Here is a 19,976-nt window from a genome sequence, read left to right on the forward strand (position 1 = left end):
GGGTCTCCTGACCTTCACCCAGGCCGGGGCTCCATGTCAGATTTGGAGGAAGAGACAGACAGGGAGCTGGAGCAGAGCAGTTCAAACTCACTGAGGTTCCCTCTTTCACCTTCAGTGTGGGCGGAGTCAGAGTCGGTCTGGGTGGATCATCTGTTCAGAAGATACATAAACATGTATAAGCAGTCATTTCTCTCTCCTATCAAAGGTTTGATTTATCTTTATTTTAAAGTAATCAATAATAAGGTCAGAGAAGTACTACATGAATGAACTACATTTAATTTGAAACCTACCTTTGACTGAAATTTTCACGCCAGCAAAAAAGTATTTCAGATTATTGTCACATTGCAATCTAAAATTATGCACTTTGTTGTTTTGAGGTTGCATGTCATTCAGGGTTGTGGTGCAGTCTTTTTTTGTTAGGTCACCGATCAATTGTCCCTTTTGTTTGTGTTGTGGATTACTGCTATCAAACACAACAGGTCCCTTATAATAATCTTTCCATAATGCTTTACAAGTGTTATCTAAGTTTACATTATATTGATCATCTACGTCAAAGGAGCAGGGGATTGTCACACAGGATCCCTTCAGAACCTCTATAGTCTGTGGTATAATGATCTCAAACTGTCCACACAGGGCACCTGAAACACAAGAAACAAATCCTTATTACAATTATACATTTACAATACAATCCTTATTCATGTTGAGTTTATAATGTCTATATTACTAAAAACAGCAATGTTCATTGCATGTGTCTCTGTTCAATAAACAAACAAAAAAAATGAAGTCATGATGCATTTTATTGATGGCTCTGTTTCTAAAAATCTTATCAGTATGCTTTCAAAGATAAAATAGTCTTCACATAAAACTCAGGATTCATCATTTTCACAGTTATTTTTTACATTAAAGTTGTAAATTTAACACCAAATCTCTACATTATGATATCTTTAAAAGAAAGCAGAACACATTAGTCGCTAATTTCTTTGACAAATATAAGTGAGCATCTCACCTTGCAGCAGACAGCCAATGAGGAGGAGAGTCAGAGCTGCAGCCATCTTTGTGTTTCAGAAGAGGCAGAAAGTCTGGAGAGAATACATGTAGATTTACAGTTTAGTGTATTTCGCTCCAAATAAACTTAGATTTCATTTTGAGGCTGTTGTTGAATGTGATCTTTGCAGAAGTTGCAGATGGAGAAATATGTTGAAATGTTTAAATTTTCATCAATGTGGAAAAGGTTGGATCCAGAGTTTAGTTAACTAAAGCAATCCCAATAAAACTAAAAGACTTCAAGGTGTGCAGCTTCTCATTTTAAGGTTTAAATTGAAATCTTTCTGCATTTCATTCAATTTATGTAAAGATGCTCATTATTAAAACATAGAAGATCAAATGATAATAAAATAAAAAACAGGAAGTTTGACTGCCTGCCTCAAAGAAAAGAGACAAATGTTGTGGGGTTTTTTTTGTTTCTTTCTTTGTTTACAACCTCTTAAAGGAAACTATTTGATCAGTAATAACGCCCAGAAGAAAAACTGCATGAGAGCTTTAAAATGTTCAAAACTTGATTAAAGTGAATGTTTTTTTTTCTTTCCCCTGTTACAAAGTTTATTTGATCAACTTCAGAAAAAATGCACTTCTTAAAAAGTAACCTTTATGATATTAAACATGTTGATTTGTTATATCTCCTGAAAAAGTATAAAGTTATTTAAAAGTGATATAAAGTTTTATAAACTTACATTTTTGTCAGGTCTTTTTGAGCAGAGAGGTGAATGATGTTTAGAGAAGTGAAGTTCCTCATCATTTGGCCGCCTTCATAAACAGCATTCAAAATTTGACTTGTAAATGAGGAAGTCAAAAAAAAATGCATGTTTTACATTGGATGTTCAGTTCTTTCTGTAAATAGTTTTCATACAGGGTCACATCCTTCGTCACCTTTCATTTACTATTGATAACAAACATCTCTCTATGCAAATTATTTCTATCTTTAGACCTTAAATAAAACATTGACATCATGGGGATGTCAGCATTTGATTAAAAAACAAAAAACAATGAAAAGCCTGTACTGTCAAAAGAATGTTTATAATTCATTTTAATGCAATAACATCTTGATGTGTTTCAATATGTACAACCCATCAGTTTGACTAGAATGTTACATTTTGAGATCCACATACAGAAGGTGACAAAAAACATTGTTGTCAAAGCTTCTGCCTAATCATGAAGCAATGAAATAAGCAGGCTACTCTATAAATTACTTTTTTAATCACAACACAATTATCAATCAATTATCAATTATGACAAAAAGTACTTTCATTCTCACTCAAAGTCAGTCAACTCATTTCTTTCCAGGTGAAACTGAATGATATCCAGCTATTTGATTCTTTCAGGATAGTCTACTATGTAAGATAAAACCCAGGAGCTTGGTTTTGTTCATCATGATTGTAAATGACCCAGTAGTCTGTTGTTAGTGTGTATTTTAATTTGAAATGTATTTCTTAAGAGTTCTTTATAACTTCCTGTTAGTTACATCGAAAAGACGGATGCTCTTTTTTTGAAAGGAAAGGTGAAGGAAGTGAAGGGAAAGAGTAACGTCGCAGAGTTGCAGTAAAACCTGCTTACATGTGTTTCAAACATTAAGTATTACGGTCATTTCTTTTATTAAGCACCACGCTGTTTGAGGCACGAGGTTTGTATTTATTTTGTTTCACCTGCACATTGATGAGAAGTTACTTAAAAGTCGCATTTTGTAGTTTTAGAATGAGTGTTGGTTAGCAAAGATGCTGCATCTTGGTATCTGAATTTGATCAGGTTAACGTGTGTGTGTGTGTGTGTGTGTGTGTGTGTGTGTGTGTGTGTGTGTGTGTGTGTGTGTGTGTGTGTGTGTGGGTGCGCATACATGTCGAGGTGTGCATAAGGTTTAATTCATATTCACTAATAAGGTTTTAAATAACAATATTAAGGTCATAATTGTACACATAAGAACATTTAAAGGTTTAAGTTCATATATTGTGTAGTTATACACTATAGTAATATTTTCTTTATTACTCTCTTTTAGTTCTTACAGTGTTTCCATTAAAAACGGAAAGTAAGGAACTTCAAATAAAAGTCTGAAACATCAGTTTGAGAGCCAGGCCATCTGTAACAGCATGGGGTATGCTACAATGATATTTGTCTGACACTCAGAACTAATTATGTTTTATCCCTTTAAGCCAAACCCTCAGTCTATATTATGTTAAATTGAGCAAAATGGACTGCAACCAAACTGGACAGACACAGATTGCAACGGATAATCAGGACTGCAGAAAAAAATATCATTGGTGTCAACCTGCCCCCTATCAGGAAACGAGCAGGTAGAAGTACTACAAACTCTTCCCCTCTGATACGGATCACTGTACACCAAAACAACAACAGTTTGTTCCCCCAGGCTGTCATTCTGATGAATGCTAAACAGTCACACATGCCATTTGTGTCCCAGTGCTCTTAAACTCACATGCAAACAAGTGGAGGGCCCTCACCCTTCAAACCAGCAAGCTGTACATCAAAACAAGGTTGTACATACCAGCAGCAACAGCAAAGGCACATGCCAGGCAGGAGCAGGAGGCCTGTACCTGACATCCAGGTGCATTAAATAAGCTTAACTGACTAGTGAGAGGGACAGGTGAGAGGCTGCATTCAAGACCTCAGTGTTGCGTCGTTTTGAAGAGATGGAAAATGAAGTTTGTTCAATGGTGGTCGATACTTTCTTTAGCTCTTCCCTTCTGGCCCGCACGCCGGTCATGTGACTAAAGCTATACATATTTTTTTCTCTATACATCTCAATATCTCATTTTTTCGCAGATGATTTATTACAGAAAACACTTCTTGAGGAAATTAAGAGACAGTGCCAATACATAGTTTGTCCAGCAGGGGGAGTGTTATTTCAACAGTTTAAAAAAACTCTCAGCAGTCTGCAGCACAAGAAGCAGAGCAGCTCAGCTGATCTAATCTGAAATCTGAAATGTTGCGGGGCGGCCCGATGCTCTCAGAGCAGATTGGGGAGGTTAAGATTGGATCTTTACACCACTCACACTACAAAATAGTCCACCAGATAATCACTTCTGATCAGCCTCGAATCGGAAACGCCCACGTGGTTGACGGTAAGGCAGAATCGGACTTCAAATCAGCCCGATTATCCTGCAGTCTGAGCCAGGCTGTTCAGATGTGTCATTTTTAGATCTCAGCTAAGAAAACGATGAGACAAGTATGAGACACAGTCCAAGTTCTTTAAATCATCTTGGGGTGTCTCATTCAAAGATCTGAGTTTAAAAAAAAGTGAGACAAGTGTGAGATCTCAGGTGACTAAGTAAGTAAAGTTTATTTATATAGCACCTTTCAAGAACAGACGTCACAAAGTGCTTCACAATAAAGGATTGAGCAGAGACATTATTAACAGACAATTACATAAAATCAAATATAGACGGATCAAACCAGTCTGAACAGGTGGGTCTTTAACTGCTTTTTAAAAGTGTCCACAGAGGAACAACCAGCAGACCCTGGTCAGAGGACTTCAGGGACCTGCTGGTGTTATATGGTCTCAGTGTGTAAAGACATGAGGACAGATGTGACATGAGAGCCAAGAATCTTCAATTTCTCGACAGTCCATCACAAAATCGTTTGACTTTGTTGCCTTGAGCTCTGCCTGAGAAAGTCTTTGTAGAAACCTTGAAACTTTCACTCTGTACTCTGTTTTGCATCTATTTTTAGTATCAGCAGATTCCAGGTTCAAAGCCCGGTCTGAACACAAAGAACACAACATCTTTTTAGCTTTGAATACATCTTACATATTTTTATACACTTTTATTTAGTTTGACCTGGAAGAGTTAGCCGACCTTGAGTGAGAATGAAAGTTTTTTTTTTTTCACAATTGTGTTGTGATTAAAAAAGTAATTTATAGAGTAGCCTGCTTATTTCATTGCTTCATGATTAGGCAGAAGCTTTGACAAATGTTTTTTATAAGTTGTTACCTCCTGTATGTGGATCTCAAATACTAACATTCTAGTCAAACTGATGGGTTGTAAATATAAAAAAAACATCAAGATGTTTTTTGCATTAAAATGAATTATAAACATTCTTTTGACAGTACAGGCTTTTCATTGTTTTTTGCATTTTAATCAAATGCTGACATCCCCATGACGACGATGTTTTTTTAAGTTCTAAAGATAGAAATCATTTGCACAGAGAGAGATGTTGGAATGAACGGTGAGGAGTGACACCATGAGAACAATTTACATAAAAAGTACTGATAATTCAATGTTAACAGGAATGTTCACTTTTTTGACTTCCTCATTTACAAGTCAACTTTTGCATGCTGTTTGGAAAGGCGCCAAATGATGAGGAACTTCACTTCTCTAAACATCCTTCATCTCTCTGCTCACTTTTAAATAAATTATCATATTTAAATATCATACAGGCTATTTGTTAATACGGTAAGTGCATTTTTTTCTGAAGTTGATCAAACAAACTTTGTTACAGGGGAAACAAAACATTCACTCTGATCAAGTTTTGAACATTTTAAAGCTCTCATGCAGTTTTGCTTCTGGGCATTATTGCAAATTATCAAATAGTTTTCTTAAAGAGGTTGTAAACAAAATGAACTCAGACAAAATATTTTTATATTTTTCTGTTTTGTCTCTTTTCCTTGAGGCAGGCAGTCAAACTTCCTGTTTTTTGTTTTATTATCATTTCATCATTAAGATTTCAATTTCAGCCTTAAAATGAGAAGCTACACACCTTGAAGTCTTTTAGTTTTGTTGGGATGAGTTTAAGTAACTAAACTCTGGATCCAACCTTTTCCTCAAAAGGAAATTACTCCTAAAATCAAAGTTTATTTGGAGCGAAATACACTAAAGTGTAAATCTACATGTATTCTCTCCAGACTTTCTGCCTCTATATTTGTAACAGTGGAAGAAAAATCAATAAAAAACAGAGATAACCATACAATTTACACAAAAGTATGTGAAACAAATGAGGCAAAAAATGTGTGCAATGAGCTAAAATGTGTTCTGCTTTCTTGTAACCATATCATAATGTAGAGATTTGGTGTTAAATTTACAACTTTAATGTATAAAAAAAGCTGTGTGAAAATGATGAATCCTCTGAGTTTTACATGAAGACTTTTTTATTTACTATTTATTATCATTAGACTTAATAGAAATAAAGAAACAGTGATACTATACAAATATAGACACTATAAACTCAATATGAACAAGGATTGTATTGTAAATGTATAATTGTAATAAGGATTTGTTTCTTGTGTTTCAGGCGCCCTGTGTGGACAGTTTGAGATCGGTGACCTAAGAAAAAAAGACTGCACCACAACCCTGAATGACATGCAACCTCAAAACAGCAAAGTGTATTATTTTAGATTAGATTGTGATGGTGTCAAATATTATTTTCCTCAACAAATTGAAATTTCAGTTAAAGGTAGGTTTCATATTAAATTTATTAGCAGTTCAGTCATGTAGTAGTTCTCTGACCTTATCGTTGATTACTTCAAATAAATCAAACCTTTGATAGTAGAGAGAAATGACTGCTTATACATGTTTATGTACCTTACAAACAGTTACGAGCATGGCCGTCACCTGGGGTGTGCATACTGCCATGTGTGATTACCTTTTTTTCTCTCCACTCAGATGTTTGATTGTAGATGTATTCATTGTATGAACAGGGTTTGTTGTTTAGCCTCTACATAAATGATCTAATAAATGAATGCTATTAGGTCAGACATCCTAATGTACGCTGATGATACTATCATTTTTGAACATGCAACAACAAACCAGCAAGCTGCACGTAAGCTAACAGCAGTGATGACTAATGTCACACAGTGGTTTAATAACTCCTGTCAATACTTAAACATAAAGAAAACAATCTGCATGTTTTTCACAAAGAGGTCAACAGATCATTTCACACTCAGTGTTTTCATCACAGGGTTAAAGGTCACAGTTGTATCTGATTATAAATGAATGTAACACTGGACTTTAATGTCCCATTTCAAAAACAAATGAAGATGGTGACAACCATAGTAAAGTTTATATTTACATATTTCCACCAAATGTTTATCCGCTGAGGAAGCAACACTGTACCGTGAACGTAATAGACTTACATTGTAATGAGAGGTGGGAATCACCAGAGGCCCTTCGATATGATATTATAACGATGCTTGAGTCAATATTATAGCGATTTTAAACATTTTGCGACAGGCTGAGAATTGTGATATTTTGAATCTCATTTTTTTAACTGCATATTATGTACACAAAATTAAACTAAATCAAGAAGTGTTTTGTCAAATAAGGAAAAATTCTCAGTCTTTTTGTCTCACTTCTGTCTGTTCATTTCTACACAATGGGAGTCGAGCCCACAGACTGACCAACACTGTGATGAAAGTAAAAGGCTGCAAGCACCTAACAATCTGAACTGATGGTGTTTCAGTCTGATCAAACTTTACTGAACACAAACATGTACGGACGACTGAACAACTGCAGCCATATTTAACAATGCAACTTGTTCAAAATGAATTGTGCAACCCCTTCAGCAATTAAAAATAAAAACATATCGCTAGCAGAATATTGTGATTCTATGCTGTGTCTATTTTCCCCCACAAATAAAGTGGGGGAAATTTATTCAGCAAATAAAAATATAAAAAAACACATATTTGCATATTTACAGTGCTACTAGCTGTTTCTGTTGATGTTTAGCAGGGCTTGTTCAGAATAAAGGCATAACTCTCTTCTCTATCCCTCATCACAAATAAACTACTTATTTTAAACAGTCAGACAGTTTGGCGGAAGCAAACTTAACTGTTGTTTTTTAATAACTTGTGAAATTTTGTTGAGAAAGCTTACATTTTATTCGTCAAGACAAGAAGTTTATTCACTGTTCTCTTTTCACCACAGTGTCAGTCAGTCCCTCTGGTCCAGTGCAAGAAGACAAAAATGTGACACTGACTTGCAGTGCTAATGCAAACCCAGCTGTAAAGAACTACACCTGGTACAGAGCTGATGGAGGCCAGGAGACTTTCATGGGGACTGGACGTGTTTTAAACATCAAAGCTTCTAGAGAGAGAGGACCTTTTTTCTGCCGGGCAGCAAATGAAGAGGGAAGCTTTTTTTATACATTAAAGTTGTAAATTTAACACCAAATCTCTACATTATGATATCGTTAAAAGAAAGCAGAACACATTTTAGCTCATGATGCACATTTTTTCCCCTCATTTGTTTCACATACTTTTTTACTCTGTTGTACATTGTATGGATATTTCTGGATTTTTGAAATGTTATAATGAATAAAATGATATTTTTTCCATTGTGACAAATATAAGTGAGCATCTCACATTGCAGCAGACAGCCAATGAGGAGGAGAGTCAGAGCTGCATCCATCTTTGTGTTTCAGAAGAGGCAGAAAGTCTGGGGAGAATACATGTAGATTTATTTTTAGTGTATTTCGCTCCAAATAAACTTAGATTTTAAGAGTAATTTCCTTTTGAGGAAAAGATTGGATCCAGAATTTAGTTAACTAATCTGATCCCAATAAAACTAAAAGACTTCAAGGTGTGCAGCTTCTCATTTTAAGGTTTAAATTGAAATCTTTCTGCATTTCATTCAATTCATGTAAAGTAGCTCATTATTAAAACATAGATGATGAAATGATAATAAAATAAAAAACAAGAAGTTTGACTGCCTGCCTCAAGGAAAAGAGACAAATATTCTGTGTTTTTTCTTGAGTTCATTTTGTTTACAACCTCTTTAAGGAAACTATTTGATCAGTAATAACGCCCTGAAGAAAAACTGCATGAGAGCTTTAAGATGTTTAAAACTTGATCAAAGTGAATGTTTTTATTCTTGCCCCTGTCACAAAGTTTGTTTGATCAACTTCAGAAAAAATGCACTTCTTAAAAAAAAGCCTTTATGATATTTGAATATGACATTAAAATAGATTTAAAAGTGATATAAACTTACATTTGTCTCAGGTCTTTTTGAGCAGAGAGGTGAAGGATGTTTAGAGAAGTGAAGTTCCTCATCATTTGGTCGCCTTCTTAAACAGCATTCAAAATTTGACTTGAAAATGAGGAAGACAGAAAAGTGAATATTCATGTTCACATTGAATGTTCAGCACTTTTTCTTTGAATAGTTGTCACACTGTTTTCACAACCCAGGCTCAGTGAGCTGGACAAACAGGGAGACCACACATTTTTTAATTTATTAAATAATAATTTCTTGCAAACTAAGGCAAATCATCCTGTTCAAAGAATGTGCAATCTGTAAATCAGTGGTGGTTGTAATGGTGAATGTGTTAAGTGTTGACAAGAGAGTGACAGATTGAGAAGCCAGTTTAAATACTAAGGCCCAGCCTGCCCAGGTATATATAAATTTAACTGGCTCCGCCCCTTTCTACCTGAACTTAAGTGGGGAGCGATACAAAGCAGCAGGAAGAGCACTGACAGTCAGGGGTCATCACACCCTCCCCCTAAAATACTGGGTCCCACCCAGTACCCATAAACAAATTACTATATTTACCAAATTTAGTTAACCAAACATAAGCAATAACATACATATTTGACCAAACCCAACATCACTTATACTTTCCCAATGTTAGTTTCAGTTTCCCTCTCAGCCGCCTGGATCAGGTCCTAGGACCACTTTAAGAGTAGGAAAACAAACTGTGATTAGCAGGCTAACTAAATGTTCCTTATAGAGATCAGTCTGAATTAAGCATCTTTTAACACCAGTGGCCAATGCTCTATTGACAAGGCTAGTAACTATCATACAAAATCAGAGGCACAACAGTGGCACCAACATACATGTCAAAATGGTGTAGTGCCCAAATAGGAACCAAACTTTCTGTCTCAATGATAAGATCAAACTGACACAAAGTCGACCTCTTGACAAGCCACTCAAGCCCTAGCTTTCTTGCTTGAACTACTACAAAAACGTATTTATTTCATCAGAACAGACAGGTGCCACCTCTGGACACTCTGTTACAACATCATGTTTCTGCAGGACAAATTGCATCTGGGTTAATTGCAAATCACTGATCAAAACTCACCTCTTCAAACAATCTTTTGATGTATGATTGTGATATGTGTTCTGTTTATCTGTAGCTGTACCTTTATGTTGTTGTCTTTATGATTTGTGTGGAATGCTGCAATGTCTGTTAGTCTTTCCTTACTGTGCTGTTTCTTTTGTCTTTTTTATCAAATGTTTAGTGTGTAAGAGTTTTTGAAAAGCGCTTATGAATAAAATGTATTATTATTATTATTATTATTATTATTATTATTATTATTAGATATAAGAGAGACATTGGCCGATATGGAGCTCAGCGTAAGGGAAGGAAGACTGCTTATATTCTTTCACAAATTCATTCATTCTTTCACTTCAACTTAAACTACTTCCTCTGTCTACCTGCTCTGGTGATCAGCTGTTAATGGGTGTTTATTCTTTAAGTAATTAACCAACCAGAGTCGGGCACAGCCTCTCTCAACCAATCATCCTGCTGCGACAAAATGCTAAAATAGTTCTTTCTCTTCAACAGACATTCTGTCATTTCAAGGCAACTGCTGCAACCCACCACCGCCCCAGTCACCTCCATTCCAGCTCAGCAGAGTCCAGATTCAGGCTCATTATAGCCTCCATTCCTCTTCACCACCACCAGTGTCTAGACTCCATAGGGGGGTATCCTATCCTGCTGTCGGCCTCATTACCCTTCCGAGTACATGAAGTCGTCACGATGGAGTCTAATCCTCCAAAGACTTTGCACATTCAAATCTAAATTGTCGCACATTTATTGTTAAATAAATAATTGTTCATTCTCAATTAAGTCTCTCCTGATTGAAATATCAGTCTCAGCTTTTTTTTCCTACCTAATATCAATATCACTACCCAACACTGGCTGTTACACACTGATGTCACTGCATTCACTTTATCTTATCATTTCTGTGTCCAGAGGCTGTCCGTAATGTGTGAAAAAAATGAATGTCCTGTTAGTGCTGTCATTTTATATGATGCAACCCGAATACTGGATGTTGTCCTGTTTGTTGGGGTAATGTTGAATGTAAGTTGTAAGATATTGAGACACAGTCCCACGGTGATACTGATAAACTCAACTAAATAATTCATAGCAGGATTAGGAGAAGGCTGTTATTTTGTTTCCTCGAGGAACAGGAACACCTCTAATAGCATTCATCAACAATGTCCTCCTGTCTGGGTTTTCTCAGATTAAACTAAGTAGAAGTAAAAACCTGAGCTTGTTGATTTGTAAACGTGACTGAACAAGGACTATCTTTCAATGATAAAATCAAGCTGGTTAAAACATGTTGATGGAAACTGAGACCACGAACTTCCCCAGCAGTATTAGGACGCCTTTCTCAACCGCCAGAAGAGCGGAAATTATAAATTCAGAGATAAACATGTATCTGTTACCACTCTGTTGCATCATCACCTCTTCTTTCAACTACAGCCTGTTAGCGTTTGTTAACCCAGGAGACCTGTTGCTGTCACTTTGAACGTGCAATGTTTTAACGTTCTTGTGTGATTTAGGATATCAGCTCGTCAACACTTTTCTTCAACTTCAAAACATTGGACAGAGCTTTCTTTCCCCGCCCCCTCCCTCCTAGAGCCAATGTGCAAACAGGTTGCTATGTCGTGGACACTGAAGCTTCAGTTTTTAACCAGCTCTGCATCGGTCTAGAGACTTTTCTGCTCTCTAACCTCTCTCCTTTTTTCAGAAGCAACCGCCTACCTTCTCTGCTCAAAATACAATGATTCTGCGCCACAATGGAAAACTAGAAGGAGGACATACCGACTGCTACATTTACAGATAAACCAGCACTTAAACAGATCATGTTTCCTTAATGTCTGATGATAAAGTAAGACCATTTCAAGATTTAATTCAGAAGATATCTTACATATTGGACCTTTAAACTGTCCTCCTTAACCTCGTCTTTGATTCAGGGCCATTTAAACCCTGTCCTCTGGAACTGGCCTCACAGGCTTTCTTTAATCTGATTGGAAAACAAGAGTATGCAATGAACGAATCAAAACTTTATTACAGACTCAGGGTCCAAATAATAAAATCCAAAAGACATAAAATACAATACAAGATACATGAAATACAAAGCATAGTATAAAAACTTGCAACTTAAATGCAATGCATGGTATAAAATCACTAAAAAGATAAAAACAGCGCCCCAGAGGATACAACTGTACCAATGTTTCCATATCTTGGATTGATTCAATGTGCATCTCTTTTGATAAACCATTTACTTTTTCAATAAAAAATAAAATCTTGATTAGCAGAGCTTCAATACAAACAAAAGTGAAAACCATCACCTCAAACTTATCCATAATTCATGATCAATATCTCTCCAGATTTGAAAATCAGAGGCTTCATGGAGAAAATATTATGTGAAATTACTCAGAATTAATCATGTATTGTGCCAAACACCCTGCAGAATATTGAAATATCACATTCATATCTCAAAGTCGATATTTAAAGCAATGCAGGAAGAGCAGAGAGGGAGACAGAGAGAGAGTCTTCAAATAATCAGGTATGAGGTTTTTTTCAATGACATCATAGTCTGGAGATCTGTTAGTGTGATCCAGATTCATGTAAGTGCTGTCCTCTTCTTTTGGCTTCATGCTCTCTCTTTGTTTCCTTTAGTAAAAGAAGAAATGAGGATTAAAAATTGTTTTATATACAAGTCTGCTCCATTTGTCATATCTTCATCAGCACAGTTTATTCTAAAAAGTCCTCCGGTGTAATAACATACCAAAGAAACACCATGCAGAGTGTGAGGACGATGTTCACAGTGAGAGACACTCCAGTAACAGCCCAGAAGAGAACTCCACTGTAGGGTCCACAGTTATCCTCAAGACCTGTCATAAGAAATAACATGATAATATCATAACCCTGTTTGGGGGGGGACACTTTTTCAACTTGATGGTTTTTACCACTAAAGTCTACTTCATTGTCAGTTTGACAGTGAAGGAAGTACCAAAGCTGTATCATATTTCCAAATCAAGACCGCAAAGCGAGCGAGAGAGACGAGTGTTGGCTGAGCAACCAAAAGACTAAAAGAAGAGGAGTGGTTTCAGCAGGAACAACACTGAGCCAGAAGAAATTCAATATTCATTTCATGGTGGTTATGTTCAAAAGCACAATTTAAACACACTAAACCCACTGACACATGGAGGAGTTGATTATGAAAGGGAAACTGAATGATTGATTGGCCCAAATTGGCACACATGGACATTTGGATGAAAAAGACAAATTAGTAATGTTTTATATACTAATACATAAAGTGCCAAAGATGGAAATCAATCTTGAAAACTGAAACATTAACAACATCTTATAATCAGTAAATCACTGCTCTGGAGGAATTATAGACCTTTAAAGGTTTAAAAACACACAGTTTAACTTTTATACATACGCTGAACATCTATGTGTTTGTTGTTGGATCGTCCACTCCCCAGTTCATTTTCAGCCTTGCAGAAAAAAGGACCGCTGACATCTGAAGCTTTAACAGTTAAAACACGTCCAGTCCCCATGAAAGTGTCCTGGCCTCCATCAGCTCTGTACCAGGTGTAGTTCTTTACAGCTGGGTTTGCATTAGTACTGCAAGTCAGTGTCCCATTTGTGTCTCCTTGCACTGTGGTCCCTTTGGGTGAATCTGAAAAATTATAACAAGGATTAAAGTTCTCCGTCGCTACGACAGATTTCCGTCAATTTCACTATTGTAATAATTTTAGTCGCTGTCAATCGGACAAATAAAAGTCGTGCAAAATGGGTTGATGACATAGCCCTACCCTCACGTGCAAACTGCGGTTTTTAATGTCAGGCATTTCTCTGAATCCTGTAACACAATTGTAGTTTTGTGTTTGTGTGGCATTTTAAATATAAAGTCAGAACTTTGATCTGCTACATGAAGTCTGCTCGGTGTATAGTAGGCTTTTATTGTGGTAGAGAACATCAGCGTGCATTGCTCATCATATCAGGATTTGTTTTCAGGCTTCGGTGCGCAACTTTATTTACCCGACCAAAGTGAAATACAGGAGAATGATAATCCGTAACATTACCTGCAGGCAGGGCTAACACTCTGTTAGGAACGCACATCAAGACAACAGGTGATACAAAACAGTACTCACACAGAGCAATGATGAACTTTCCCACATTATGGTCTTTCTCTCAAACACAGACTTGCCCCTTCCTACATCACAGATTTACTAATACCCTATGAGCCTAGCTGCTGCTTACGTTCCTTAGGTAGTAGCGTCCTCACATTTCCCACAGCCAACCTTGTCACTAAAGTTGGCAGGGCATTTTCTTCATATTCTTCCTGCTGTTGTCTCTCCCCTCTGTGTGCTTTGTATGTATGTGTATGCTTTGTCTATGACTACTTTTGAACACACTACTCCAGACTAGTTTATGTGCACACTGGATGGGACACTTTTAATACACATTTGAAGCCAGGGTCCTCTACTACTACAGATTTAGCGTGTAACCTGAAAAGTTTAGTAGTCTTCCACCCTCTATGCTTTCACATCCAGAGGCTTTTTAAAAACAGTGGGGATACATTGTTGTTGGACACGTCTTTTCTTTTGCCTAGCTCTGGTAATGGGCACCTCTGGGAAATGGTGTCTTCATTAAAATGTTCAATATGTTCAAATGCACTGCAAACCCAAAGTTTCCCCCACAACTGATTTAAAAAACTAGGCGGGTCTTCTAGCTTTGCTGTGTACAATATTACTTTTTATTTTTTCTTGTGTCTGCTACTTCCTTTTGTTTGTTAAGGAAAAAATCAATAGCTTATAGTCTGGAGCATTACTGGAAAGTGGATTAGGGTGTGAATACTGCCATGAGGGATTGCCTTTTTTCTCCACTCAGTCGTCTTTGTCTTATCACTGCATGTACTGAACCATGAGGTGGTACAAATACCATTTCAGGCCTTATAACTATCATAAAATCAAAACTGGTGAGTAATGAGAAAATTCTCTCCGCTTACAGTGTGAGTCGATAAAGACAATAACTAATCAGACCAAAATATATTTTTTACCAGGCCAATAACATGTCCATTTCTGCTGTCACAATGGACATTATAATACGGGGTGTGTATGGGACTTCTGGTTCTTTTTTCTTCTGCATCAGTTCCATTTTTTTTACCTGTGTTCATGCTAATTTTTCAAACAATACCTACACTGAACATCCATCTGTGTGTTGTTCGATCTTCCACTTCCCTCTTCATTTGCTGCACGGCAGAAAAAAGGTCCTCTCTCCCTAGAAGCTTTGATGTTTAAAACACGTCCAGTCCCCATGAAAGTCTCCTGGCCTCCATCAGCTCTGTACCAGGTGTAGTTCTTTACAGCTGGGTTTGCATTAGCACTGCAAGTCAGTGTCACATTTGTGTCTTCTTGCACTGGACCAGAGGGACTGACTGACACTGTGGTCCCTTTGGGTGAATCTGAAAAGAGAAAAAATAAAGTTGTATTTTTTGAATATGTAGTTTATTTGTGATGACTACAATTGTAGTTTTGTGTTTGTGTGGCATTTTAAATATAAAGTCAGAACTTTGATCTGCTACATGAAGTCTGCTCGGTGTATAGGAGGCTTTTATTGTGGTAGAGAACATCAGCGTGCACTGCCCATCATATCAGGATTTGTTTTTAGGCTTCGGTGCGCAACTTTATTTACCCGACCAAAGTGAAATACAGGAGAATGATAATCCGTAACATTACCTGCAGGCAGGGCTAACACTCTGTTAGGAACGCGCATCAAGACAACAGGTGATACAAAACAGTACTCACAGAGCAACGCGCGACATGAGTCACCGTTAAACTGGACCGTTTGACAACACAACTCTAACATGTCTTATTATCTTAAGAAGCTATCACTAGTTTTCTCTGATACATTTAACGACTGAGTGGGTGAAAGTTATGAAGTACAGTACTACATTAGTGCTGTACACATTTTAAAAAGCCTTCTTGTACTTAAAGAAAAAAACTTCTTACTCCACTGAATTTATAGAAAATGTTCAGTTTGTTTGCTAGTTGCTTCTCAGATTCAGATTTATGATGTCAAAATATCTTTGTGTGCCCTGCTGGCTATATATGTAAATAAATAAATATGCCTATATATTTTTTATTACTCTTTACTTTAACTTAACTTAGTAACTTAACTTTATATAGGCATACAATGCATTTGACATTGGTCATATTTGTCAAAAAGAAGCAAGGCCTTATCTGTCAGTCTAGATTTTGAGCTTTTTATACCTAGATCAAAAACACCAATTGAAATTGGTTATTTGTTGTTTTATACGTTGAGAATTTTCAGACACAACGTTTTTTGCTTTAATCCCTGTTATTAACACAACATGAATATTAGGCTGTCCCAGACGATGTGCTTATCTCCTGATTTCATATTACCCTTTATTTGGTTACTGATTTTTTTCATGTGATTCTAAAACATGTCAGGCAATCCTTGATGACATTGCCCCTTTCAGAATAAATCAAGCCAAACAAAACGCTCTTCCCTTGCTTCCCTTCCAAATCTCCACCAATGCCCACTTGTTATCTGCAGGGTCATCAGCTGGGGTCTACCGCTCGTAGATGATTTGCACCTTAACCCAGAACATCTCCAGTTGAGTTCTTGTTCAATTTGAATCCTCCTGGACTTTAGCTTTGCTTTTAATACGAAAGACTATGATATCCTCCTGAATTTCCTGAAAGAGTACATTGGCATTAAAAACACTGCTCTGTACTGGTTTCAATTTTATTTATCTGGCAGATCTTTCTGTTTCGGCGATACAATTTTCCCCATCCCCTTTCCACCTCACATTTGGTGTTCCCCAAGGGTCAATTCTCAGTCTATTATTTGCTCTGGTAATGGGCACCTCTGGGAAAATGTTCAATATGTTCAAATACACTGCAAACCCAAAGTTTCCCCCACAAATGATTTAAAAAACTAGGCGGGTCTTCTAGCTTTGCTGTGTACAATATTACTTTTTCTTTTTTCTTGTGTCTGCTACTTCCTTTTGTTTGTTAAGGAAAAAATCAATAACTTATAGTCTGGAGCATTACTGGAAAGTGGATTAGGGTGTGAATACTGCCATGAGGGATTGCCTTTTTTCTCCACTCAGTCGTCTTTGTCTTATCACTGCATGTACTGAACCATGAGGTGGTACAAATACCATTTCAGGCCTTCTAACTATCATAAAATCAAAACTGGTGAGTAATGAGAAAATTCTCTCCGCTTACAGTGTGAGTCGATAAAGACAATAACTAATCAGACCAAAATATATTTTTTGCCAGGCCATAAACATGTCCATTTCTGCTGTCACAATGGACATTATAATACGGGGTGTGTGTGGGACGTCTGGTTCTTTTTTCTTCTGCATCAGTTCCATTTTTTTTACCTGTGTTCATGCTAATTTTTCAAACAATACCTACACTGAACATCCATCTGTGTGTTGTTCGATCTTCCACTTCCCTCTTCATTTGCTGCACGGCAGAAAAAAGGTCCTCTCTCCCTAGAAGCTTTGATGTTTAAAACACGTCCAGTCCCCATGAAAGTCTCCTGGCCTCCATCAGCTCTGTACCAGGTGTAGTTCTTTACAGCTGGGTTTGCATTAGCACTGCAAGTCAGTGTCACATTTGTGTCTTCTTGCACTGGACCAGAGGGACTGACTGACACTGTGGTCCCTTTGGGTGAATCTGAAAAGAGAAAAAATAAAGTTGTATTTTTTGAATATATAGTTTATTTGTGATGAGGGATAGAGAATGTTATGCCTTTATCCTGAACAAGCCCTGCTAAACATCAATAGAAACAGCTAGTAGGACCAGTGTTGGGCTGTAACGTATCACTAGTAACGCGTTACAGTAATGATATTACTTTTACAAGTAACGAGTAGTGTAACGAATTACTAATGAAATTCCAGTAATAATATTACAGTTACCCACACAAAAAAAAAAACTTGTTACTACATTACTGTTGTTGTTATTACCCCACTTCAGATTTATGCAACAAACCCCAGATTAATTTTGTTGCGCACCTCAGACAAGCAGGAAAGTAATGAGCTTCATGGTTGCCAGATATGCAGATTTGGGCTTTTTTTTAGGTGCCGCCGAGAGTAGTTTTTTTTTGGCCATTGGGCTTGTTTTGTCATTTGTTGTCACACATACCTGGCAACCTTGGCTAGCTTGAAAGATGGAAGTTTACATTCAGCGGCTGGAAATATTCCCATTACTTAAGTTTTGTCGACAAGAAAGATAACAAGAACATCATTGTCAGATGTAAATTGTGTCCCAGTACCAGGACTCTTTATACTGCAAAACACAAGACTTCAAAACTCCTTAAGCACTTACAACATCTGACGACAGCACAACAACATGAAGCTCGTGTAAATAAACCCCACCAATGAGCTGTGGAGGACAGCTGTAGCCCTACAATGTCTACAAATCAACCAAGACTGGATTTTAATTTTTTTAAAAGCGAAAAAGAACTAATGAAAGTTGTGGCTTATTACGAAAAGTAATATAACAAGTAGTGTAACATATTACTGATGGCAGGGAGTAATAAGTAAAGTAATTAAATTACTTAAAGGGTAATGAGTAATATATTCCTTTTTTTCAATAACGAGCCCAACACTGAGTAGGACTATAACAGTATGTGTACTCATGCAGAGCCATCACGGTTTGGTCTTCACCGTTCAGTGCATTCATTTTTATTTATTTTTATTAATAAAATGTAAAGTTATAAAGACAATGCACATTCATAACATTTCTGTAATGCACAAGTTTAGCCATCATAGACAGCAGCAATATGTAAAACAGACTAAAGTGGGACAACAAAATTGTAATTCTAGAAGCATATGAAACACTTAAAAGAGAGATGTGCATTAAAACAGGACAGTAATACTGTTCTCCTGGTAAAACAAATAAGATACCTAAAAGCAGGACATCAACGCAGGAGACGTAGGCCTACATGAGACAGCATACCAATTAGAGGTGGGGGAAAATAGATACAGCATAGAATCACAATATTCTGCTAGCGATATGTTTTTATTTTTAATTGCTGGAGGGGTTGCACAATTCATTTTGAGCAAGTTGCATTGTTAAAAATGGCTGCAGTTGTTCAGTCATCCGTACATGTTTGTGTTCAGTAAAGTTTGATCAGACTGAAACACCATCAGTTCAGATTGTGAGGTGCTTGCAGCCTTTTTCTTTCATCACAGTGTTGGTCAGTCTGTGGGCTCGTCTGTGGGCTCGACTCGAACAGACAGAAGTGAGACAAAAAGACTGAGAATTTTTTCTTATTTGACAAAACACTTGATTTAGTTTAATTTTGTGTATATGCAGTTAAAAATATGAAATTCAATATATTATATCACAATTCTCAGCTTGTCGCAAAATGTTTAAAATCGCAATAATATCGTATCGTGACTCAAGCATCGTTATAATATCGTATCGAAGGGCCTCTGGTGATTCCCACCTCTAATAACAATGTAGACCTACAGTACAGTGTTGCTTCCTCAGTGGATAAACAGTTGGTGGAAATATGTAAATATAAACTTTAATATGTTTGTTATCATCTTACTTTGTTTTTGAAATGGGAGATTAAAGTCCAGTGTTACATTCATTTATAATCAGATACAACTGTGACCTTTAACCCTGTGATGAAAACACTGAGTGTGAAATGATCTGTTGACCTCTTTGTGAAAAACATGCAGATTGTTTTCTTTATGTTTAAGTATTGACAGGAGTTATTAAACCACTGTGTGACATTAGTCATCACTGCTGTTAGCTTACGTGCAGCTTGCTGGTTTGTTGTTGCATGCTCAAAAATGATAGTATCATCAGCGTACATTAGGATGTCTGACCTAATAGCATTCATTTATTAGATCATTTATGTAGAGGCTAAACAACAAACCCTGTTCATACAATGAATACATCTACAATCAA

The sequence above is a fragment of the Labrus bergylta genome, chromosome 8 (genome assembly GCF_963930695.1).
Source record: "Labrus bergylta chromosome 8, fLabBer1.1, whole genome shotgun sequence".
Taxonomy (NCBI): Eukaryota; Metazoa; Chordata; class Actinopteri; order Labriformes; family Labridae; genus Labrus; species Labrus bergylta.